Here is a 15,282-nt window from a genome sequence, read left to right as displayed (position 1 = left end):
ATAACCATACATTATTGCATAAGTGCATAAATTGAACTTAACCTAAACCAGTCTCTGTGGGAACGAATCTGATTTATATCTTATACTACTTGCGAACTCATATACTTGCGTGTATTATTAGCGCGTGTTTAGCGACTAACAAGTTTTTGGCGCCGCTGCCGGGGACTCGGTGTTGTTAATTATTTAGTTTATGTGCTTGTCATCAGTGGTCGTTAAAATTCACTGACTCGGACTCTTTTACTCTCACGGTTTATTTGTTTGTGTTTCAGGTACTCATTACAATGGGAGATCATGCAGCACGAACGAAAGCCTTGATGGATTTTTCTCAATCCAAGATCAATGATATTCAATCTAGCATTGTGAGACCAGCTATCACAGCTAATACCTTTGAGATCAAGCCTGGCATAATTCAATGGATACAGAATTCAATCCATTTTGGGGGTTCTCCAACGGAAGATCCCAATATGCATATTAGGGATTTCATTGAGATCTGCGACACCTTCAAGTTCAACGATATTTCTGAAGATGCTGTGAAGCTGAGACTGTTCCCATTCTCTCTGAGGGACAAGGCTAAGAGCTGGTTACACTCTCTACCAGCTGGTTCGATTACTACTTGGGAAGATCTTGCTCAAAATTTTCTCATTAAATTCTTCCCTATGGCAAAGACAGCTGCAATCAGAAACGCTATTACTCAATTTGCGCAACAATCGGAAGAATCTTTATATGAAGCTTGGGAGCGCTACAAGGAGATGCTTAGGAAGTGTCCTCATCATGGAATTCCTAATTGGATGATCATCAATTATTTTTATAACGGGTTGGGAGCACAGTCAAGACCCATGCTCGACGCAGCATCAGGTGGAACATTATAGGCAAAAAGCTATAAGGAAGCCTATGATCTAATTGAACTGATGGCTGCTAATGAATATCAATATCCAACTCAGAGATTGCCACAGGGCAAGGTAGCAGGAGTTCTTCAAATAGATACAGCTACGGCTATCACTGCTCAGCTAAAGGAGTTGTCTATGAAGATCGATTCTCTGGCTAACTATGGGCGTAATCAGATAACCAGTGTTTGCGAGCTATGAGCAGGTTCGCATGCGACGGAGCAATGCGCTATATCTAGTGAATCAGCTCAGTTTGTGAGCAACTTTCAGAGATCGCAGCAACCAGTTCCAGACACTTATCATCCTGACAACTGGAATAATCCTAACTTCAGATGGAGCAACAATCAGAATGCAATGCAACAGCCGTTCCAGCAGTTTGGAAATGAGCAATTCAATCTTCCTGGTTTTCAGCAACAATTCGCACCAAGACAACAACTCCAACTTCAAAAACAAACTCATGGAGGTGCAAGTCTATCTTCGACTGAAAAATCTGAATTGGAGGAGTTGCGGCTTATGTGCAAAAACCAGGCTCTTATATGCTAAAGCCAGGCTGTTTCTATCCAGAATCTGGAGAACCAAATAGGGCAAATTGCTAACGCCTTATTGAATCAACCACCAGGAACGCTTCCTAGTGATACAGAAGCCAATCCAGGCGAGAGGGAAGTTGAAGAACAGGTGAACGCCATTACCTTGAGGTCTGGAAGGGTCGCAAGTCCCCAAATTCAGCAAGATGAAGAGTCTGAAAATTCTGTCCAGAATGTAGGTGCGTCTACACCCTTGCCAATTCCACAAAATGAGATTGTGGCTGAAGAAGAAGTGTAGAAGGAAGCAGAAGTGGAACCAAGGAAGACTACTGTGGAACACACTCCTCCTGAGGGTAATAGAGGGGAGAAACAGATCTATCCTCCACCCCCTTTCCTAAAAGGCTGCAGAAGCAGAAGTTGGATATGTAATTTGCTAAGTTTCTGGAGGTGTTCAAGAAACTTCATATCAACATACCTTTCGCTGAAGCTCTTGAAAAGATGCCTAGCTATGCAAGGCTTATGGAAGGTATTCTCTCTCAGAAAGTGAAGTTCGATGACTTAGAGATCGTTGCTCTTACGGAGGAATGCAGTGTTGTGTTGCAACAGAAGTTACCTCCGAAACTTAAAGATCCTGTAAGCTTCACTATTCCTTGCACTATTGGAAACTTGTCTTTCGACAAATGTTTATGTGATTTGGGAGCTAGCATCAATATGATGCCCTTATCTATCTTCAAGAAGCTTGGTCTACCTAATTTGAAACCAACATACATGTCATTGCAACTAGCTGATCGTTCCAACGCTTATCCATGAGGTATAATGGAGGATATTTTGGTCAAGGTGGACAAACTTATCTTTTTTGCTGACTTTGTAATTCTTGACTTTGAGGAGGATAAGAAGATTCCCATTATCTTGGGGAGACCATTCTTAGCTACTGGCCGAACTATGATCGATGTACAGAAAGGAGAGCTTACGATGAAGGTTCACGATCAAAAGGTCACTTTTAATGTGTTCAAGGCAATAAAGTTACCCACAACTAAAAATGAGTGCTTTAAAATAGAGTGGGTAAACTCTGTCGTGAATTCGGAACTTGAGCAATGACCAAAGTCCGAGACCTTAGAGAGATCCTTAATGGGGAAATCAGTTATTGATGACAAGGAAGGAGCAGAGCAACTGCAGGTTTTGAATGCACCTCCGTGGAAGAGGAAGTTGGATCTGCCATTCGATTCTCTTGGGATAGCAGAGCGGAAAATTTCTCAAGAGCGTCTCGAGCCGTCTATTGAAGATGTTTCAACACTTGAGCTTCATCCACTACCAGATCACTTGAGTTATGCATTCTTAGGTGCACCACATGATAGGGGCTTGGGATATATTTTTGATGATGTAGAGGGTAGCCGAACGAATCCTCCAGTGCCTACAGAGGGTTCTTCTCATGTGCAGCAAGTAGTTGATAGGACTGGTGTTGGTGATGAGCAGTACAGGCGAGTAATTAGGCATATGGAGGCCATGCACGACATTCACCATCATTTTGCTGCAGATTTGACACAGGCTTTGGGCACTATTTTCTGAGCCACTGGTGTCAAGGTTGATTGGCCACCTGATCCTCCACCCGAAGAGGGTGATCTTTCTGACGACTAGGTATGCCTGAAATCCTTACTATTACCTTCAGTGAGGACAAATATTTTAAGTTTGGGGGTAGTAGTTGAAGGAATATGTATGTGTGAGTCTCTTATAGTTTGCATGCTCATGATAGTTTTATTTCATATAGTTTGCATATTTTGCTATGTAGTTTTTTTTTATTTTGGTAGTTTTATGATAATTTGTTCATGTAGTGTAATAACTCGAATTTTTGAGACCTTGTAAAAACGTTTAAAGAATAGTAACCCTGACATACGGGGAAAATATTTTAGCCCACACTATATTGTGCATGAGAAAATGAGATTCGAAGTTGATATTATGATTATACGTACCAAATGAGTGTATGTAAACGCTATTAGTTTTCGAAGAAAGCGAACTTTGAAAAACGACCATATTTACGGATCATCGAGGATTACGAGGATCATACTAATATTATGAATTTAAAATCCTACGGATTTATATCCAAGTACGATAATTCAAAACATAAGAAATAAATACGAAAGGATTTTTCGTCGCGAACAATTTACGAGAAAGTATTACGAAAACGTTTAAGCGACCGAACGAACGCGTAAACGATTAAATTAACGTAACGCACTAACCAACCATGGTAGAAAAGTAACCATGGTTACTTTATCAAATAGTAAGCTAAGAGAGTAGGATAATCATCTAAGGGCTAGAGAATAGTAAAACTAATGGCTAAGCTAATTAGCTTAGCTTGTAAACTAGAAAGGCTAGCTAGTTTTTGTCTAAAGATTTGCCAACATAAATCAAATCCTAGGATATAAACTAGAGAATAAAAATCAAATGCAAGATATTACAAGCATTATTTCCAAGAAGCAACCAAGGAAGCAACACAAAAACTCCCTCTCTCTCCGAAGAACATCACCATTCGGCCCCTTCCCCATAAACAAAGAATTCAAAATCAAAACACCAAGCTCTAGCCATGGAAAAATTCCCCCATTAATTCTCAAACTTGATACCATCTAAACTAAGATAAGATAAATCTTTGAACTCTTTTTATCAATGTTTTATGGGTGAAATAAATTCAAGAAAGATGATAGTGAATAGTATGAATAGTAACTTTTATTTTGTTTCTTGATTTTAATGGTTGTTTTAGGTTCCAAAAACCATACTAAGCACTCCCAAAACTTCACCATCATCAAGAACACATCTCAAGATCTCAAGAAAGGTATAAATCTTTGACCCATCCTTACTTAAGGTTTAAGTTCAAGATTCTTTTAGAACATAGTTGTAAACCTAGTTTTGGTGGAAGTATTGTTGTAATCTTGATGATTAGCTAAGTATATTTAAAGTTGATTGTTGTTGCCTCAAGAACATGATGTTCTTGAGAGGATTTAGTGTGGTGATGATGATATGTTGATTGTTGGTGGTAGTATAAAGATTTAAGGCATAAACAAAACTCCGATTGTAACCGTAATCTCGCTAAAACAAATAAAACGTAACTTTAAGTTTCTGCAGAAAGTCCCGAAGATGTAAACTATAGTTTCTTGAAACATAACCCTTGGTTATGATATAAAATATTATAAGGATCGTTTAGGCGCTTGAATCGCTTGATTCCGATTTACAGATCAAAAGTTATGGCCGTTTCACTAAAAGATATTTACGCGACAAAAACAACTACGAATTACGAACTTTGAAAATAAAAAGGATCGACTTAAAAATGTTCATAAATCATGAAATTTTTACAGAGAGTAGAAAATTAAGTTTTCCAACTTCCATAAAAATTTCAAGTAAAAATAATTATTTTTCAAGTTTATAAAAATATTGGAGCCGAGACGGCGTGATTAGAAAACCGTAGAATCCATGAGCGGAGCCGACGATGAAAAATGAAATGGACTTAAGATACGTTGAAAAAGGAAGCGACCATAATGTGAATAAGGACTTAAATAAATAATAAGGGTAATATAAGTTGAGAGAGCGTATAATAAGTAGCGCATGAGTGCGAGTCGCCGTAAACTAGAACGGGACCTAACAAAATGAATTTTGTTTATGATTATAGATTTCCGAGCGGAACCTAGAGAATCCTCCACCTCGAGATACCCAGGCAAGTTTAAAAACCCAACTGCATTTACTGTTGTGTTGTGAAAGGATTGTTTTATTATCATCGCATAAATACCATGCTTGCCATGATACTTAGTAATTGAGTTTTCGCATAATGTAGCGATGTTGTACGATAAGCATATGTCGTAAGATGTTTAACTCCGCTATAAGCGTGACGTATAATTATAAGACCGAGAGACGGTCGAGATTTCAAAATAAAAACTCGAAAATCATTCCGGTGATATTATAGGACGATTAAAAGTCCATAGTATTACGTTTTAAAGGACTCAACGTCCGCTTACGAAACATTAAATACCTCAAACTTTTATTAAAATGATTTCCAAAATCGTATTTCCACAACTATATTTAATTGTTCAAATAGTAAATATTATATAACTATTCATTTATTATGGGAGAAGTATACTCCAACGATTATTTGTTTCAACCCGACTAAAAAGATTATTAAATTACTTAAACATAAATTAGTTGAGGAATATTATTTTAATATTCTTTTAAAAGTATAATTATTCGAGGTTTAATTATTTAACGATTAATATTTAATTATTTATTATTTAATAAATTATTTATTTATGATTTAAAAATCATAAAACCTGATTTAAAATACTTTCTGATTTTCGGAAAATTATTCGAATAATTTCAGATCGTCGGAGAATATTATCTCGACTTATCTTAAATATTTTGATTATAGTTTCAAAAGAAACTGCCCCTTATTTAATAAATATGTTGACAACGGTCAACTCACACCCTTAGTACTTCCTCCGAAAATTCTCGGAGGTGCATATATATACATATCCAAGTGTACCTATCAACAAGTAATATGCTTGGGGAACAATATATGTTCCATATATATGATGAGATTCTTACAAGGACAAGGAGGGGTAGACTCTAGTACTTCATGGACTGGGGAGACTACCAATTTACTATCACATGAGAAGGTATCTTATGTGGAGATGAACATGTGGAGTATGCGTACCTGAGAGGGAAGGACGCAAAACCGTGTCTTAAGAGGGATAGACGCGAAGTGTGTACCTGAGAGGGACGAACACAGAAAAGGCCCGAATACGGCCAGGGTGATAACCGATAATAAAAAGGAATCGTCCATCTACATGTAGAAAATGTTACTATTTCCGTAGTACGACTAATCATCGTATGCGGTGGCTCCAGTGAATGTCCTATTCTTCCAATTGGAATTGTGATGCAATACCGTAACCCAAGCCTAGGTGCTGGGTTTACCATTAAGGTATTCGCAGGATAATAATCCATTAAAGAATTATTTTCATAAGAAGGTGTGTATCACCAAGGAAAACTATTTTCGAATAAAACGTAATTATCATATATGATGTTTTACTTGAGTTTATTATACAGTCATTTCATACTGTACATTATTATGCTGGGCATTATAGCTCACACTTGTTTTCTTAAATTGACACAACACAACAGTGAATCAAGATGCCTATTATGAAACTCACAGCCAGGAAACGGGTAGGAAATGACCAGCTGTTCCGTAGGTTATTTGGTGTTGTACCACACGTAGACCGAATAAGCTGGATTGGTTTTTAGTTGTTTTTAGTTCGGCTTATTTACAAGTATGACTTATGTAAGGTAAAGAATAAGAAATAAATATTTGGCCGGCGGACTAGCCTTACTTAAAGGTTATTCCCCGGTAAGACTTAATTACTTTTGGGTTGTAATAATTATCACTTTATGGTTTGATTTACTCTAGTTATTAATGGTTCGTTTCCAAGACAATAACCTATAAGTGTGTGTGTGTAATAAGTGTGGGGGTCGTAAAGTGTGAGTATTTATATATTATGATGCGAGGTATGTGGTATATAGTGATTAAGATTGCGTGGCCTCCGAGATCCCTGAACCCGAATTTTGGGGTGCCACATAAATGGTATCAGAGCCTTAGGTTATCAAATCTTGGAAACGATAGGATATAAAATACGTAGATATAAAAATAATAAATAATCAATTAGAGCTCAAGTCGAGTTCTTCGTCAGACTACACGGGTAGTCTTGGCAGTTTTACCCTCAAGGGAATTCCGACTCTAAGTTAGTAACACCTTACCTATTGTGTCAGGTACCAGTGGAGCCCATGGGGGAGGTTGACCCTGTTGATGATGTTATGGCCTCAGAGCGTGACCCTACTCCCGAGCCGGAGGACCCACTCATTGATGACCCTACTAAGGATGCCCCGGAGGAGGAGACTGACCTTCTTGTCCCCATAGCTGATGACGTTGAGATGCCCCAAGGAGATGGCTTAGGCTGGAGAGATGTAGAGATGTACCCTCTCCCGACTGTTCTCTCTCCTACACCACACCCAGGGATGCAGAGTCCTTTGCCCTATACTGATGATGATGAGGAGGATGGGATGGATGCACAGACCTACGAGGCTTATGACATATCCTCTAGCGACCCTGACTTACCTCTACCACCCCCGGCGACCATACATATAGCTGCACGCGACTGGATAGTGGCTCAGCTTAACGCTGAGATTACTGTGGCATTTGCCCACATTGTGGAGTTACGCCAGGCACTGACAGCTGAGAGAGCCATCAGACTAGGATACCCTGGGGACTTCAGAGCTGCTTCCCCGGCCATATCCCGCAGAGAGATTGATGGGATCGAGCTCTGTACCCGGGTTCAGATGAGGATGACGGCGATGGTAGGATACATCCCGGTAGTTGACGCAGAGCTGATGTTGGCAGGAGCGATGAGGAGGGTACGTGACCTTACGCGCAATGACAGTGACTAAGGGACCGGTGACTATTTATGGACCTTGAAGAAGGTTGGGTGACATGTCACCAATTTTGATAGGATAGCTGGTAGTAGATAGCGTTCCTAGCCCTTCAGGGTGCACGGCTTATGTATTTGCATTTCAATATTCATGACAAGTAATGATGTATTATAACCAGGCCATGTATGAACTCAGTAGTCGATTTTTTCCCAAGATATAATTGGGAGACCCTATGATATATATATATATATATCTAGCAGATATTAAGAAATTGATTTCCATATTATTGCACTTGCTAAAAATATGCTAGATAATAGATGACATGCTTACATATGAATATATTAATCCAATTGTAAAATATTTGCAACTATATTGACGAATTTTCATTATCAGCACAATGCCACCCCGTAGAAGAGGAACCAGGGCTCAGCCCGCAGAATCGGTTAACCAACAACGGAATGGACCTGACCACATAGTGAATGAGGAAAGTGAAGAAGACCTAGACTATAATGAGTATGATGAGGAAGGGTATGTAGAAGAAGAGGTTGAGGATACCCATCAGGGAGGGAACCCCATGAATGAGTTTATGGAACTTTTAAGGGTAAATCTGAACCAGCAGCCCATTCCACCACAACCGCATGTTGCCCAACAGACAGCGGCCACTGCCTTCAGGACATTCAAATCCCTCAAACCCCCGGAGCTTCTAGGATCTGCCGACCCCGTTGAAGCACGGGCCTGGCTCAAGGAAATAGAAAAGTCCTTCGAGATACTACGTGTGGAAGAACGACACAAGACCATTTTTGCTTCTTACATGCTGAAAGGAGAAGCTCATTACCGGTGGGAGTCCAAACGAAACCTCAAGACTCATGCTGTGATTCCATGAGATAGATTTACCCGGTGGTTCTTAGACAAGTATTTCCCTAGGTTTATGGAAACTCAGATGGATATTAAGTTTCTAGAGTTGAAACAAGATAAGATGACTGTGGCAGAGTATGAGGCCAAGTTTACTGAGCTGTCAAGATTTGTGCCCGAGTTCGTGAATACCGAAGAGAAGAAAGCGCGAAGGTTTCAGCTTGGTCTGAAACAGTGGATCCAGAACTGAGTGGTAGTGCTAGAACTGACAGATTACACCACCTTAGTACAGAAAGCCTCAATTGTTGAAGCTGGCAGTGAGAAAAATTTGAAGGAAAAGGAAAATAGGAAGAGGAAGATAGGAAGCCAAGGCGGAGGAGGAGTAGGAACCGGGAATATGAGCCTTCCAAGCAGGTTCGTCAGGGGAGTGGTGTCCCAACCTGCGAGAGGCCCCGGATTTAGAAAGGCCCCTAGCGAGAGTGTTGGTCAGGGCGGCGGACCATCTAGGGCAACATTTCATAGCCATCCCCGCACCCCAATACCGGAATGTCAAACATGTGGAAGAAGTCACCTTGGAGTGTGCAGCCAGATGAGAGCCCCTCTGAAATGTTACAGGTGCGACCAACCCAGACACCTTGCCAACAACTTCCCCCAACACAACAGGATATGTTTTTAAAGTGGAAAGGTAGGCACATGAGAAAGGATTGCCCGACATTGAAGCCCCCAGTCTCAGGGATGAGTAGAGCTGCATCCAACGACCCCCAGCTGCTAGGACCTTCAACATGACCGTTCAGGATGCTGTCTGAAACACTGACGTAATAGCAGGTACCCTTCTGTTAAATTCCGAACATGCAAATGTCCTATTTGATTCTGGAGCAACCAAGTCATTTATATCTCAAGATTTTGCTAAAAAGTTAAAACTTAATGTCGTACCATTACGTGAGGTATTACAAGTGGAAATAGCGAACAAAGAAATAATTCCTGTGAATCAAGTACACCCTAAATGCAAGTTGAAATTAGAAGGGAAAGTCTTCGAGGTTGACCTAATCCCATTTGCGTTAGGAGAATTTGATGTAATCTTAGGAATGGATTGGTTATCCAGTAATGGAGTGCAAAAAGATTGTGACAGGAAGATGGTAAAGATAAGAGTATAAAATGGAAAAGAAGTAGTGTTTAGAGGTCAACGAGAGACCCATAAATTTCTGACCATGCTACAGGCAAAACGATTGTTAAGGAAAGGTAACGAGGCCTATTTGACTTATGTGATGGATACTAAGAAGGAAGTTCCTAACATACATGACATACCCATAGTGAATGAATTCGAGGATGTGTTTCCAGAGAACTTACCAGGATTGCCACCCGACAGAGAAATAGAATTCGCTATAGAATTAGCACCAGAGACAACTCCTGTATCCAAGGCCCATTATCGGCTAGCCCCAGTATAGATGAAGGAACTAGCTTCTCAACTGCAAGAGTTATTAGATAACAGAATGATAAGACCCAGTGTGTCGCCATGGGGAGCGCCAATACTATTCGTAAAGAAAAAGGATGGCAGTATGAGATTATGCACAGACTACCGAGAGTTGAATAAGCTGACTATTAAGAATATGTACCCTCTCCCTAGGATTGATGACCTATTCGACCAACTCAAAGGTGCTGTATACTTTTCCAAAATAGATTTGAGGACAGGATATCACCAATTGAAAATCAAACCTGAGGATATACCAAAGACTGCTTTTCGCACTAGGTATGGACACTATGAGTTCTTAGTCATGTCGTTTGGGCTAACCAATGCACCCGCAACTTTTATGGATTTGATGAACTGAGTGTTCAAAAAGTACTTAGATATATGTGTGATAGTTTTTATAGATGATATTCTAATCTACTTAAAGACAGAGCAAGAACATGCAGAACATTTGAGGATAGTCATAGAAATCTTGAGGAATGAGAAATTATATGCCAAGTTCTCGAAATGCGAGTTATGGTTAACGGAAGTTCAGTTCTTAGGGCATGTGGTGAGTAGCAAAGGAGTTTTAGTTGACCCCGCCAAAATAGAGGCAGTATCCAACTGGGAAAGACCGACTACCCCAACAGAGGTTAGGAGTTTTGTGGGTTTAGCATGATATTACTGAACATTCGTGCAAGACTTTGCTAAGATAGCCGGCCCACTGACTAGACTTACCCGGAAAACAAAAAAGTTTGTATGGACAGAGAAATGTAAGGAAAGCTTTCAAGAACTGAAAAGGAGATTGGTGTCAGCACCAGTGCTTGCTCTTCCTGATGGAAAGGGAGAGTTTATGATATACAGCGACGCATCGTATAAAGGACTAGGATGTGTGCTTATGCAGCACATAAAGGTTATCGCGTATGCCTCTCGGTAATTAAAGGAGTATGAGATCATATATCCAACGCACGATCTAGAATTAGCAGCCACAGTGTTTGCCCTGAAAATTTGGAGGCACTACCTGTACGGTGAGAAATGCGAGATTTACATAGACCACAAGAGCCTCAAATATATTTTTACTCAGAAAGAACTAAACATGAGACATATGAGGTGGTTAGAGTTGATTAAGGACTATGATTGTGAAATTTTGTATCACCCGTGTAAAGCCAATGTGGTGGCTGATGCCCTTAGTATGAAGGAAAGACTCAAAATGATAATGACATCTGAGGAGTTAGTTAAAGAATTTGAGAAGATGGAAATTGACGTAAGAATGGCCGGTAAAGGAACAGAAGGATTATTTGAGATTAAGCTAGTGCCGGAACTGACTGAAAAGATACGAGTATGTCAGGAAAAGAAGGTGAGTGAAGAAAGAGGAACATTGACCGGTGATGAAGTGAGATGCGAGAAGGACGAGAAAGGGATCATGAGGTATGCGTCCCGAATTTGGATTCCAAATGTGCAAAAGTTAAAGGATGAGCTGCTACATGAAGGGCACAACTCCAGATATTCAATCCACCCAGGAAGTACGAAGATGTACCATGACCTGAAGGAATATTATTGGTGGACTAACATGAAGAGAGAAGTAGCAGAGTGGGTCAGTAAGTGCTTAACATGCCAAAGAGTGAAGGCTGAACATCAATGACCAAGTGGACTATTACGGCCCCTGGAAATCCCGGAATGGAAATGGGAGCATATAGCCATGAATTTTGTGACAGGCCTACCAAGAACAAAAACCAATCACGATGCCATATGGGTTATCATAGATGGACCGACCAAGTACGCACATTACTTACCAATCAACGAAAGGTACACCGTAGACAAGCTGGTGGATATCTACTTGAAGGAAATTGTAGTGAGACACGGCGTTCCTGTTGCCATAGTGTCAGATCGAGACCCAAGGTTTAATTCCCGATTTTGGAGAAGCTTCCAAGAATGTGTAGGCACCAGACTAAACATGAGTACCGCTTACCACCCCCAGACTGATGTGCAAAGCGAAAGGACTATTCAAACCCTAGAAGATATGCTACGAGTGTGTGCCATCGACTTTAAAGGGAATTGGAATGACCACTTACCCCTGATCGAATTTGCTTACAACAATAGCTATCACGCTAGCATAGGAATGCCTCCGTATGAAGCTCTTTACGGAAGGAGATGTTGCTCTCCCCTATGTTGGGATGAAGTTGGAGAACACAAGATAATAGGACCAGAGTTAGTCCAGCAGACCAGGGAAATGGTGGGACTCATCAGGAAAAGACTGGTAGTAGCTCAAGACAGACAAAAGAAGTATGCCGATCAAACCAGGAAGGATAGAGAATATGAAGTAGGGGATTCAGTGGTATTGAAGGTATCTCCATGGAAAGGAGTGATGAGATTTGGGAAGAAAGGGAAGCTGAGTCCCAGATTCATAGGACCCTTTGAAATTTTGAGGAGAATAGGACCTCTACCTTACGAGCTTGCCTTGCCTCCTAATCTGCAACAATTGCATAACGTGTTCCACGTGTCCATGTTAAGGAAGTACCATGCGGATGCGCGACATGTGATAGAATATGAGAACGTAGATTTACAACCAGACTTGACCTACATTGAGCAACCAGTAAGGATAATGGACCAAAAAGAACAAGTGCTAAGGAACAAGACTGTGAACCTGGTTAGAATCTTATGGAGGAATCAAAATGTCGAAGAGTCGACTTGGGAACTTGAAGACGCGATGAGAAATAGATATCCCCACTTATTTTCTAACTGATTCCGGGATGGAATCCTTGTTAGTGGGGAAGACTGTAATAACTCAAATTTTTCAGACCTTGTAAAAATGTTTAATGAATAGTAACCCTGACAGACAGGGAAAACATTTTGGCCCACACTATGTTGTGCATGAGAAAATGAGATTCGAAGTTGATATTATGATTATACGTACCAAATGAGTGTATGTAAACGCTACTAGTTTTCGAAAAAAACGAACTTTGAAAAACGACCATATTTACGGATCATCGAGGATTACGAGGATCATAATAATATTACGAATTTAAACCCTATAGATTTATATCCAAGTACGATAATTCAAAACATAAGGAATAAATACGAAAGGATTTTTCATCGCGAACCATTTACGAGAAAGTATTACGAAAATGTTTAAGCGACCGAACGAACGCGTAAACGATTAAATAAACGTAACGCACTAACCAACCATGGTAGAAAAGTAACCATGGTTACTTTATTAAATAGTAATCTAAGAGAGTAGGATGATCATCTAAGGGCTAGAGAATAGTAAAGCTAATGGCTAAGCTAATTAGCTTAGCTTGTAAACTAGAAAGGCTAGCTAGTTTTTGTCCAAAGATTTGCCAACATAAATCAAATCCTAAGATATAAACTAGAGAATAAAAATCAAATACAAGATATTACAAGCATTATTTCCAAGAAGCAACCAAGGAAGTAACACAAAAACTCCCCCTCTCTCCCAAGAACATCACCATTCGGCCCCTTCCCCATAAACAAAGAATTCAAAATCAAAACACCAAGCTCTAGCCATGGAAAAATTCCCCTATTAATTCTCAAGCTTCATACCATCTAAACTAAGGTAAGATAAATCTTTGAGCTCTTTTTATCAATGTTTTATGGGTGAAATAAATTCAAGAAAGATGATAGTGAATAGTATGAATAGTAACTTTTACTTTGTTTCTTGATTTTAATGGTTGTTTTAGGTTCCAAAAACCATACTAAGCACTCCCAAGACTTCACCATCATCAAGAAAACATCTCAATCTCTCAAGAAAGGTATAAATCTTTGACCCATCCTTACTTAAGGTTTAAGTTCAATATTCTTTTAGAACGTAGTTGTAAACCTATTTTTGGTGGAAGTATTGTTGTAATCTTGATGATTAGCTAAGTAGATTTAAGGTTGATTGTTGTTACCTCAAGAACATGATATTCTTGAGAGGAGTTAGTGTGGTGATGATGATATGTTGATTGTTGGTGGTAGTATAAAGATTTAAGGCATAAACGAAACTCCGATTGTAACCGTAATCTCGCTAAAACGAACAAAACATAACTTTAAGTTTCTGCAGAAAGTCCCGAAGATGTAAACTGTAGTTTCTTGAAAAACCCTTGATTATGATATACAATGTTATAAGAATCGTTTAGGTGCTTGAATCGCTTGATTCTGATTTACGGATCAAAAGTTATGGCCGTTTTACTAAAAGAGATTTACGCGACAAAAATAGCTACGAATTACGAACTTTGAAAATAAAAAGGATCAACTTAAAAATGTTAATAAATCATGAAATTTTTACAGAGAGTAGTAAATTGAGTTTCTTAACTTTCATAAAAATTTCAAGTGAAAATAATAATTTTTCAATTTTATAAAAATATTGGAGCCGAGACCGCGCGATTAGAAAACCGTAGAATCCATGAGCGGAGCCGACGATGAAAAATGAAATGGACTTAAGATACTTTGAAAAAGGAAGCGACCATAATGTGAATAAGGACCTAAAGAAATAATAAGGGTAATATAAGTTGAGAGGGCGCATAATAAGTAGCGCATGAGTGCGAGTCGCCGTAAACTAGAATGAGACCTAACAAAACGAATTTTGTTTATGATTATAGATTTCCGAGCGGAATCTAGAGCATCCTCCACCTTGAGATACCCAGGAAAGTTTACGAACCCAACTCCATTTACTGTTGTGTTCTGAAAGGATTGTTTTATTATCATCGCATAAATACCATGCTTGCCATGATACTTAGTAATTGAGTTTTCGCATAATGTAGCGGTGTTGTACGATAAGCATATGTCGTAAAATGTTTAACTCCGCTGTAAGCGTGACGTATAATTATAAGACCGAGAGTCGGTCGAGATTTTAAAATAAAAACCCGGAAATCATTCCGGTGATATTATAGGACGATTAAAACTCCATATTAGTACGTTTTAAAGGATTCAACGTCCGCTTATGAAACATTAAATACCTCGAACTTTTATTAAAACGATTTCCAAAAATCATATTCCCTCAACTATATTTAACTGTTCGAATAGTAAATATTATATAACTATTCATTTATTATGGGAGAAGCATACTCCAACGATTATTTGTTTCAACCCGACTAAAAAGATTATTAAATTACTAAAAATAAAT

General features: G+C 39.3%; 1 non-coding gene across 1 annotated transcript; it reads right to left on the bottom strand.

Annotated features, from left to right (window-relative positions):
- Positions 1 to 671: 671 nt before the first annotated feature.
- LOC141682088 (small nucleolar RNA R71) lies at positions 672 to 778 on the bottom strand. The gene has a single exon (XR_012559491.1). It is a non-coding gene; the product is annotated as a small nucleolar RNA R71 (small nucleolar RNA).
- Positions 779 to 15,282: the final 14,504 nt, after the last annotated feature.

Source organism: Apium graveolens, chromosome 8 (assembly GCF_009905375.1).
Source record: "Apium graveolens cultivar Ventura chromosome 8, ASM990537v1, whole genome shotgun sequence".
Classification (NCBI taxonomy): Eukaryota; Viridiplantae; Streptophyta; class Magnoliopsida; order Apiales; family Apiaceae; genus Apium; species Apium graveolens.
Note: the sequence above shows the minus strand (reverse complement) of the source record. Positions and strands in the feature narration are given on the sequence as shown.